This window comes from Crassostrea angulata, chromosome 2, assembly GCF_025612915.1.
Source record: "Crassostrea angulata isolate pt1a10 chromosome 2, ASM2561291v2, whole genome shotgun sequence".
In the NCBI taxonomy this organism is placed as follows: domain Eukaryota; kingdom Metazoa; phylum Mollusca; class Bivalvia; order Ostreida; family Ostreidae; genus Magallana; species Magallana angulata.
Genome location: NC_069112.1, coordinates 7,501,959 through 7,511,449, shown reverse-complemented (window position 1 = coordinate 7,511,449; position 9,491 = coordinate 7,501,959). Strand labels below are relative to the sequence as shown.

Sequence of the window (9,491 nt, the reverse complement as noted above, 5' to 3'; positions counted from 1 at the left end):
AATTTAGATTGTTTTGATGATTTGTGCTATTTTCTAAGAATTCTTTGCAATTCTTTATCCATTATTCCCTTTGAGAATGTTCAATTTGAGTTGAATGCAATGCGCATAAGGTCCTTAAAGGATTTGTGACACAATTTTTATGAACTTTATATATCCTATAAATATCTCTGAAAAATCAGATTCTGTCTGGTATTAATGGAACACTGGTCAAGTTTTACTGCATTCACTGATAACAGAGATAAATGCAGCCTGCTGAGTCCACGCAGCACAGTTAAGGCTGGAATTTGGAGGCGGGGCTTATTTTTATCAACTTTGAACTCATGAATATTCATTAGATATGTAATTTAACGTAAATAACATCTATTAATGGTAGTTGATTAGTTTTTGGATTTAATTTCTTGTTGAGAAAGAGTTAAATCAAATATTAAACCCCTCATTGTGCAATAATGATCATTATTTACTTATTTTCAATGAAAACATTAATTGTCGTTTGGTTCCGATCCGCTCCCTTCCGACGCTCGTATCGATCCGTGACGCGTCGACTATTTTTAGCTGGTAGCAAAATGGCAGGAATGGATGTAAACATGTGCGCCGAGATGTTGTGGATTGATACTATGCGTGTGGAGGTCGAACTATGCAGGAGATATGGTAAGTATTGGAGAAATCATTCCATAAACTAACGCAAACAGTATGATAAAGAATGTAAACGCAGTACTTATTGTGTGCTGAAACAACAATGTGATGTACAGATCGAGATGTGTTTTCCTACGACCACATGTTGTAAATAATTATGAAGTTTTATTACTTTTCAAAGTACTAGCATGTCATTTTGTTACACAAATGATTATGTGTATCAATACTTTAATTGCATATAACTTATTATTTTAAAGAATATTTAAAGAGTATTTAAATCCAACTTGTTGAAAACGTCTTGGACAAATAAATGTCGATGGCGATTTATTAGCTTTTCCCCATCAGACATCAGTTTTTACCTGAATGCACAACCTTCCAGTTCCACATTGATTATTTATCAGCGACGCCTTACATGTATCAATGTAGATAATAAGTAGTGCCACTGTTTTAGACTGTGTTGGTATATTTACATGGACTGGTATATAATCAATATTTTGTTTTTTGCATGTGTACCAATTAATTAAAAGAAATCATTTTTACTCTGACAAATTGCCTTAAAGTATCACTTCTGACTGCTGATCCATGTGGCTTCAAATAAAAATGTCACTGCTCAGCTTGTTTACATAGAAATTAAATAGTCTTAATATTTATTTAGAATGAATTTAGATATAATAGTGTGTCATAATTACATTACCAGTATATGTAAAATTATGGTCTAGAATAAAAAAGATGATACAAGAATTCAAGATAGGTTAATTGTTGTGAGAATTATTATCGCTGAGTCTCTAATATTGTATTGTTTTGCTGACCTGTCTTAACTATCAACATGATCATGCAGGTTGTTTAACATGTTTAATTTATCAGAACATTTTTAAATGAAAGGTGCGGGGTTCCCGTGTCATCTGAACTATCAACATGATCAGCTTTTTTAACATGTTTAAATTATCAGAACATTTTTAAATGAAATTATTTGTCAGGCGCATTGACTGTCCTTGCAGACAATTAAAACATTTTTCAGAGCAATACAGTTATCCTTGTTTGGTAGCATTACATTGTTAATAGCTACAACTAGATTGTCATCACCTTCATTCCACTCGCATCTTGCAATTACTGACTACACCTTGCTTTCAATGACAGGGGTCAGTCAAAACATTTCGTTGAGACTTATCTGGAGTTAAGGCGGCTATGTCGATTCAAAGCTTTTATGTAGTGCACTGTATAATTTTGACTTTATTTGTTTTAATTGACCGGAATACATAATCTAGAAAGAAAAAGAGTGATAGCTTTGAGGTTTCAAAATACGAGGTGCTATTTTTTGTCTTTCACACCTTTATTAGCTGAACGCCAGCCTCAAAGACTTCATATTGATCAACTATTACTTGTATCGCTGCATAAAATTTCAGTTCAAGTCTAAATAACTGGTAATTTGATGATTTCATTTACGCTGTAGCTTATACATGTATTTCATTTGTAGACTCCTATACTACTTGTTGTGTTGTGTAGAAGAGGTAAAAGATGCGGGGTACCCGTGTCATGGTGTTTGATTCCATACGCTGTATGCTCCAGTGACTCATTACAATCAACTGCTTCAGCCCCTAAGTTGAATTTATCCAATTGCATTTAACATGTTTTTGGTAAGATTTAAAAAAATAGTGCCTTACATATATATTCTGTGGGTGGAGACTACCCTGCATGTATTTGTGTGTTTTCATTCTGCTGGAAATGTAATTAAACTTGCTCAGAGAGTATACACTATATCGCAAACATTGATTGCTTAGCATTATCGCATTATCCCTTGATGATAAAGATTGTTTTAATGGGGGGGGGGGGGTCTTTCTGCTATTGTAAACATTTATATATCTACATTGTAAGTCATCTTGGAGTATTAAGTTCTCTTGATTTTCTTCAGTATATTGGGAACATTTGTTAATTGCCACAAGAAAATCTGTAATGTTAATAATAATATATATTTATATTTATTATATAAAGAAATCAAAATTTAGGAAAAAAGAACATAAAATACATCATAACATGTAAATGTCCAAGTGGCATTTCCAATTATTCTTCTATGTAACGGTGTGTTGGCATCTTATGTGTTCACTATTGTTTACAAGAACTTTGAATAAACATCAACCAATTCTTTGCTCAAAGGGTTGTATTTTATCAAAAAAAAATTCGCAGGGTGAAAGTTCATTTTTCGTCATTTTACATTGTTTAGTTTATAATGTTGTAAAGTGCAAGTGCTAAAATATATTATGTTATGTTAAACTTTGTAGGCTTTTGCGTGAGACTATCTGCATCAATTGGTGAATTGGCTGGTTCTACCTCCCTATGTTCCTGCATGTTACCCAGCTTTTCCTATGTGGAGACCATCGGCATGATTATGTATGAGGAAAACAATTATGTGCATTTATAACCTCCAAACAGAAATATCAACATAATTATATATGTTAATTATAAATATACAAACCTAATCTTAGTACATATATTTATATGTTGAATCTGAGCTAAGAATTTTGCAACTCTTGGTTTTTTTTTAAATTATTAGCAATGATATTTAAAACTTAAACAGTCAAAATTAATCTTAATATGCAAATATTATTTATTTAAACCATGATTTATTTGTTAACAGTTTACTGACTATGAGTTATTTTTTCAATATTCCCTTGAAAAATGAATAATAAATGTTTGAAAATCTATGTATTTGTTGTTGTGATCAACACTCAAAATCTAGGAATTTACATTGTTCATGTATTGTTCTTTGAGTAATTGTTCATTAAGAAGGGTGTGGGGGTAAGAGTTTTGTGCTTGTCCTTTCTTAAAAATTAACAGCAATGTTGAGGAATACTTTCAAAAAAATAAACAGCAATTATCAGAAAGAGAAATCAATTCATTCACCAATTATTGATTAAGGTAAAACATAAAATGAAAAAATGCGCGGCTTTGATTGTCGCTGAATACATGCACGGATCTTTCCTTTTATTTGGGGGGGGGGGGGGTCAGCTAGGGGGATCCAGATCCCCCCTGCAAAATTCAAATTTATTTAAATTACATAACAAAATTATACCTTGGACCACCCCCTTCCTGGCAAACTCAAATAACTGTCGGACCCCCCCCCCCCCCCGGAAAAACTTTTTTGATCCGCGCATGGATTATAAAGAGGTAATGCATGTCGTAGTTATCTCTAATTTTTTTTTTCTTTTGATGAATTACTGACCCACGCTGTCGCTTGAAATTTATAAATGTATAATATTTATTTCTACTTAAGTTACAATTTTGCCTCCAGCAATACAACCAAGGGAAAATTTCGCAAAATGCTCGTAATGTAATTCAAATTTCCCGCAACACTATATCTACAGAGTTATTTCCCTTAGTCGAAATCTAGATCGGCATTGCGTTTGAAAAGGGGGTTAAGTTAAGGAAAATATATGTACATCATCTTCAACGCATTTTCGCAAGGGCATAACCTGCATGGATACTTTTGATATTTTACACAGTGATCAAGAAAGTTTTGAGGTAACTGAAAAATGCTGCTGCTTTGTTTTATTCTCCGAATTTGTCTTATTCGTTGGTGAAAAATGACGTGATACTCCCGTAAATGATGGATTGTCGAGTATATTTTTGGATATAGCGTTGAAATTAACTCGATTCCATTAAAGCAGCAGTGATTTTTGGGTGAAGGAGATCACATTTAAATTATACATGCAAAACAAATAAATGTACAACGGGAGTATGCCCTTGCGATATTGAAAAATATGTGTGACATAGTAAAATGTCTATAAATATCGATGTCACGTGATAGGCACGTGATGACGGTAAATGCACATGTGTGTCGTAACACATGGATCACTTGAGTTAAGCTAATATTATTTTGGGAAAAGCTGTATGCGAGTTTTGATTAATACGGCCATCATATTTGTAGCTCGTTTTTGATGACATATTTCTTGGTAATTTAAGCATATGCAACCTTAACAGTGCTGCGCAGCAGCTAGCGTTAATGAGCTCTGGCCATGACGTCAGAGGTTCGCCAGCACTCTCCCCACTGTTATTAAACATCACTCTCCTCTCTGTTATCAAACACACAGTAATTCATTCATAATATGGAAACACTGGAAGATGAAATTCCAAACGTTGATCTTTCTGATGCTGAAAACATTAGACCATATCAGTTTGAAACTTTGGCTAACACTAGTGAAACTCCAAGAAGTGCTACACCAGATAATGATAGTTCTGATGTAGAGGACTTTCAGGATAGACAAGTCAATACTAATTGGTAAGTTAAATATTCTCATTTTCATCAGTTTTAATCCAGATAGAAAATTATAATCATGACAACAATTTGTAGAATATCACATAATATATAGAATAAGATTTTATTTTCTAATTTTAGGTGTGAATGTAGCATTTGCATTTCCATGGCAACGCAACAAGAGTGCATTTGTTGTCAGGAAATAGCAGCAATTAGTGCATAAGTTGAGGCAGGGGGCCACCAATGCATAACAGAAAGTCCAATATTTACAGACAATTGTCTAAATCGACATGTTTTAGAAGTTTCAATGTATGAATATTTACAAAATGTGGGACCAATCGATGACAATCAACCATCTCATCAGTAAGTTCTGTGAATTTAGAAATTTTTAAAAATATATACATTGACTTTAAAAAATCGTGCACAAAACACTCAAATTTCTATATGTCCTACATTCAATGTTTTTTTTTTTGTTTCCAGAGTATACAGACATCTTGCCTATAGACGGTTTGTCAGGTGGACATGGCACTTCTTAGGAAAAACCAACAGAAAAATATTACCTGCATGTGTGGTATCCAAAATAAGAGAGGCATTTCCATCAGAACAATATTGTGGTTTTAGATATGCCAGATGAAAAACAAACAGAAAAGGCACATTTCAAACAATCAGTCCTATAATTAATAAATATTCAGACATTTCATCTTGTTTGTATAATGTAGTTTTTTATAGTGTTCATAATTTAGTGGCCCCAATAAGGAGATTACGGGTCGGCCCCTTAAATATCATATCCCAGATAGCTCAAAAACGGCAAAGAATTTCTAAACACTTGTTGTACAAAATATGTTTAATATCAAAAGAACTTTCGTATGATGCCAAGAAAAAGGGGCTGGCCCTTCAATTTAGGGGCCAAAAGGGCTCTAAAGTCTGTCTGTGTTCATCTTTTACTAATTAAACTATACATTATAAATTTTTTATTATGCGTTACGTAATTAGGGGTTTTAAGGGGCCAAAAGTCCAAAACTTCGATCGAATATATCTGAAAAAGGACAAATATTTTGAAAAGCAATATAGAATAAAAGATGTTTAGAATGATGTTTTAAACAATATTCAATCATAAATTTTTCGTTATCTGACCCCAATAAGGAGATTAGGGGTCGGCCCCTAAAACGTCATATCCCAGATAGCTCAAAAACGGCAAAGAATTTCTAAACACTTGTTGAACAAAATATGTTTAATATCAAAAGAACTTTCGTATGATTCCAAGAAAAAGGGGCTGGCCCTTCAATTTAGGGACCAAAAGGGCTCTAAAGTCTTTCTTCCATAGCACTTCACTGAAAAATGTTTTGTTATATGTTTAGGAAGCAAAAATGTTCATCTCACATTTATTTAACAACATATTATAATTATTTTATCATGTGTTCCGTATTAAGGGGTTTTAATGGGTTTTAAGGGGCCAGAAGTAGCAAACTTTGATAACATACCTCAAACAGAACAAATATTTTAAAAAACATTATTTTGAAAATCAATATAGAATAAAATGCTGAGAATGATGTTCCTAATAAAATTCAACAATCAATGTTTTTGTTGTTGCCCCAATAAGGAGATAAAGGGTCAAATATCAAAGTCAAGGTCATAAAACCTTATTGTTTATAGTTATTTCTAGAAACATTACTGCCATACATAAATGTTAAAATATTACATTTAGCTGCAGGTCTGTATCTCCTGGTCTGAAAAAAAAAATTGGATAAACGTTGCTTCAATTTTTTTTTTCACATCAGGAGCTACATACCCCCAGCTTCATGTAAATATGTATAAATCGTATTACCAAAGTTCTTTTCCATTATATTTATAGATAAATATTTTGTTTTCTGTGCTTGTCTTCAATCTCTCCTCCCCATCCTGTCCTTTTAATGTTTCTCCTGCAGGAGAAAATCTCCACTGACATGACTGGTTGTGCTAATAACTCCAAAACCTACATTAAAACCACAAGCACCTGTGTGAAAGCATTGTTTATATGCAAAGAAAACTTTTGGATTCATAAACATCTACGTTAAGCCCCATTCACAATTGGCGTACGAGCACTTTACAACTCTTTGCGATCGGAATTTTTTTAGATTTGCACGAGCTCTCTCATATATTGCATGAGGTCTCGCATTTGTTGCATGGGTTTTAGTGCTTGCATCAAGTCTCCTTAAAAATAGTGGACATGCACACTATTCAGACGCGACTGAATGCGATCCAAATCATCGCAGTGCAATGCACGAACAATATATAGTACGAACATTTTACAACATTTTGTATACTCGCAAGAGTGCAGGTGCATGATTTTAAAAGGTCATAAGATGAATCGCTGCTAGAGAGAGAGAGAGAGAGAGAGAGAGAGAGAGAGAGTTGAATGTGATAATAGTCTACAATATATCATATGTGCATGTTCTAGTGAGAACATACATTAAATTGGTAAACAACAAAATATTTACAACCATCGACCATTTCTAATGCTATCATGTATGAAATATGTCATGTTATTCTAATAAATCAACAATTACAGGGGGAAGGGCGCCCCGGGTGCGCATAAACATTAAAATTAATACAAGTATCAAAAAGTAGTTTTAAAAGTGTTGCTGCATTGGTCATGCTTCTGGATTGAATGTTCTCGAGAGCACATTGTGCACAACGCTGTGTAATCAAGACATACATGTTTTGCCTGGTCAGCCCAACGGGAATCTGCAGACACATTGTTTACATTATTATTAATCATCAAAAGCCAAAAATTTTACAAACCTGATAATATCCGAAAAGCCAAACGAGAGTGATACTATGATATGTCACATTTGTAAATGTGGGTCACAATTGTAAATGTGGGGTGAGCATCCCGGTTGTAAACATGGAGGCCTGACTATCTTACCTATAATAAGTCAATTCGTACATAGAATAGTCGGCTATCTTTCCACTATACAAGTGAAAAAGAGCAACTGATCTTAATTTGCTTTTAATTCATTTAGGTAACAAGGGGTACATGTACATATATCTACATTACGTGCGTAATTAATTTAAAACAATATTACTGGTACATATAACTGTAATATAGAAAATTCTTCATGTCGATCTATTTACATAAATCGACATTCTTCGGTTAACTTTTCTGTCCATTTTCAATAAACTAGCTATATAATTACAGGGATTTTTCAGTCTTTTTTTATTTTGAAAATGCAATTTTTTTTGGAATTGGGAAAATTGTATCGACAATTTCATGCAGTTGGGAGAAATCATATGTTGCATACATCATGATTTCTGAATTAATTATCATAATGGAAAATCAAAGAGCCAGACTTTGATTGAATAGAATCTAATTAACTTCACTATATAGATATATGTATAATATTCCTATATTTAGTTATAAGAACAAGTCTTTTTCCCTGAAATATACACCTTCAACACTGGTCATAAAAGTATTTCATTATTAAAAATTTATCAACATCCCCTTTTAAACTGAGAATGTATTTTTCTGTTTGAAATATTTCATAACATTTACCTTTTACTTTTATATCAGTCTAGTGTGTGTAAAAAAAACATGTCCCATTTACAGTACTCTACTGTATACCACAAAAGAACAATGTTTTAGAAAAACAGAGGAAAATCGGATTAAAAGTTGGCGATGTTTACAGCGTGTTTTGAAACTTTTATGACTGCAGTTTTGCTAAATGGGTTTAATCATTTTTTAATACTGAACATTTATGGACATTCTGGTTATTTTACGAAGTATTTTTTGATAAGAAATAAACATAAGAACTATTTACCAGTTGGGGAAAAATACTGCTATACTAATTGGGATCATAATTTGGACAGCTGCTGAAGTGAACTTATTTCCAATTGGGAATGGGGACAACTTTTGCTCCGGAGAAGGTACTGATAAATCCTTGAATTACATATTACATCAAACGTACAGTGGAAATGAATATCATGCTTTTATTGTTAACTTCGTTTCGAATGTCCTCAAAGATTAATCAACAATTGGTGTAAAATAGTCAAGTTGCACACATTATCGCCCTATTTTATTTGAATAATTAAAAAAAAATTCATAAAAACATTACTTTGTTCAATTGTAGTAGGATTATCAAAAGTACTTACCATAAAATGGCTTTGATTCCTAAAAGGCAACACGCTGGCGTTAAAAGGTCCATTGTTTTAACCCGAGACGTTCCGAGAGTACTCGGAACAAATGGCGGAGAGCACTTGCCAAATGTTCAAACATGGTCAAGAAATTAACGACTTTTTTTCTAGTTAGGCTTTATACATAAAAAGTGAAAAAGTATTTTGAAAACAAGTTCATTTAGAATAATTAAAGGCTAAACACATTATATATGTTAGATTTTTTGCAATATTGCAAGTTTTCGTTGGTCTCCTAAATGCAGAAAAATAGTCATTGCTAACTATACGATGGAGGCAGATTGAATTCCTTTTTACGAAAAAATATAGACAAAAGGCAACTATTGGATGTCAAATAATAGACACATTGATGCATTTTAGGCAAAGACACACCGTTCATTCATTTAAAGATAAGCCAATTACATTTAAGACAAGGTCAAAATAATACGGAGACCAAAATATG

At 32.9% G+C, this 9,491-nt stretch overlaps 2 long non-coding RNA genes and 1 pseudogene across 3 annotated transcripts; 2 read left to right on the top strand and 1 right to left on the bottom strand.

Annotated features, from left to right (window-relative positions):
* Positions 1-267: 267 nt before the first annotated feature.
* LOC128171940 (uncharacterized) lies at positions 268-3,470 on the top strand. The gene is made up of 3 exons (XR_008242167.1): positions 268-648; positions 2,108-2,267; positions 2,910-3,470. It is a non-coding gene; the product is annotated as an uncharacterized LOC128171940 (long non-coding RNA).
* A 445-nt stretch (positions 3,471-3,915) lies between these two features.
* On the top strand, positions 3,916-5,615 carry LOC128171935 (P2X purinoceptor 7-like; annotated as a pseudogene).
* A 1,089-nt stretch (positions 5,616-6,704) lies between these two features.
* Positions 6,705-9,491, bottom strand: LOC128171942 (uncharacterized). Of its 2 annotated transcripts, XR_008242169.1 has the most exons (4): positions 9,011-9,491; positions 8,680-8,798; positions 7,664-7,787; positions 6,705-6,854 (listed from the first exon to the last, which is right to left on the bottom strand). It is a non-coding gene; the product is annotated as an uncharacterized LOC128171942 (long non-coding RNA). The 2 variants fall into 2 exon arrangements; XR_008242170.1 differs by lacking the exon at positions 8,680-8,798 and having other exon boundaries at positions 9,011-9,486.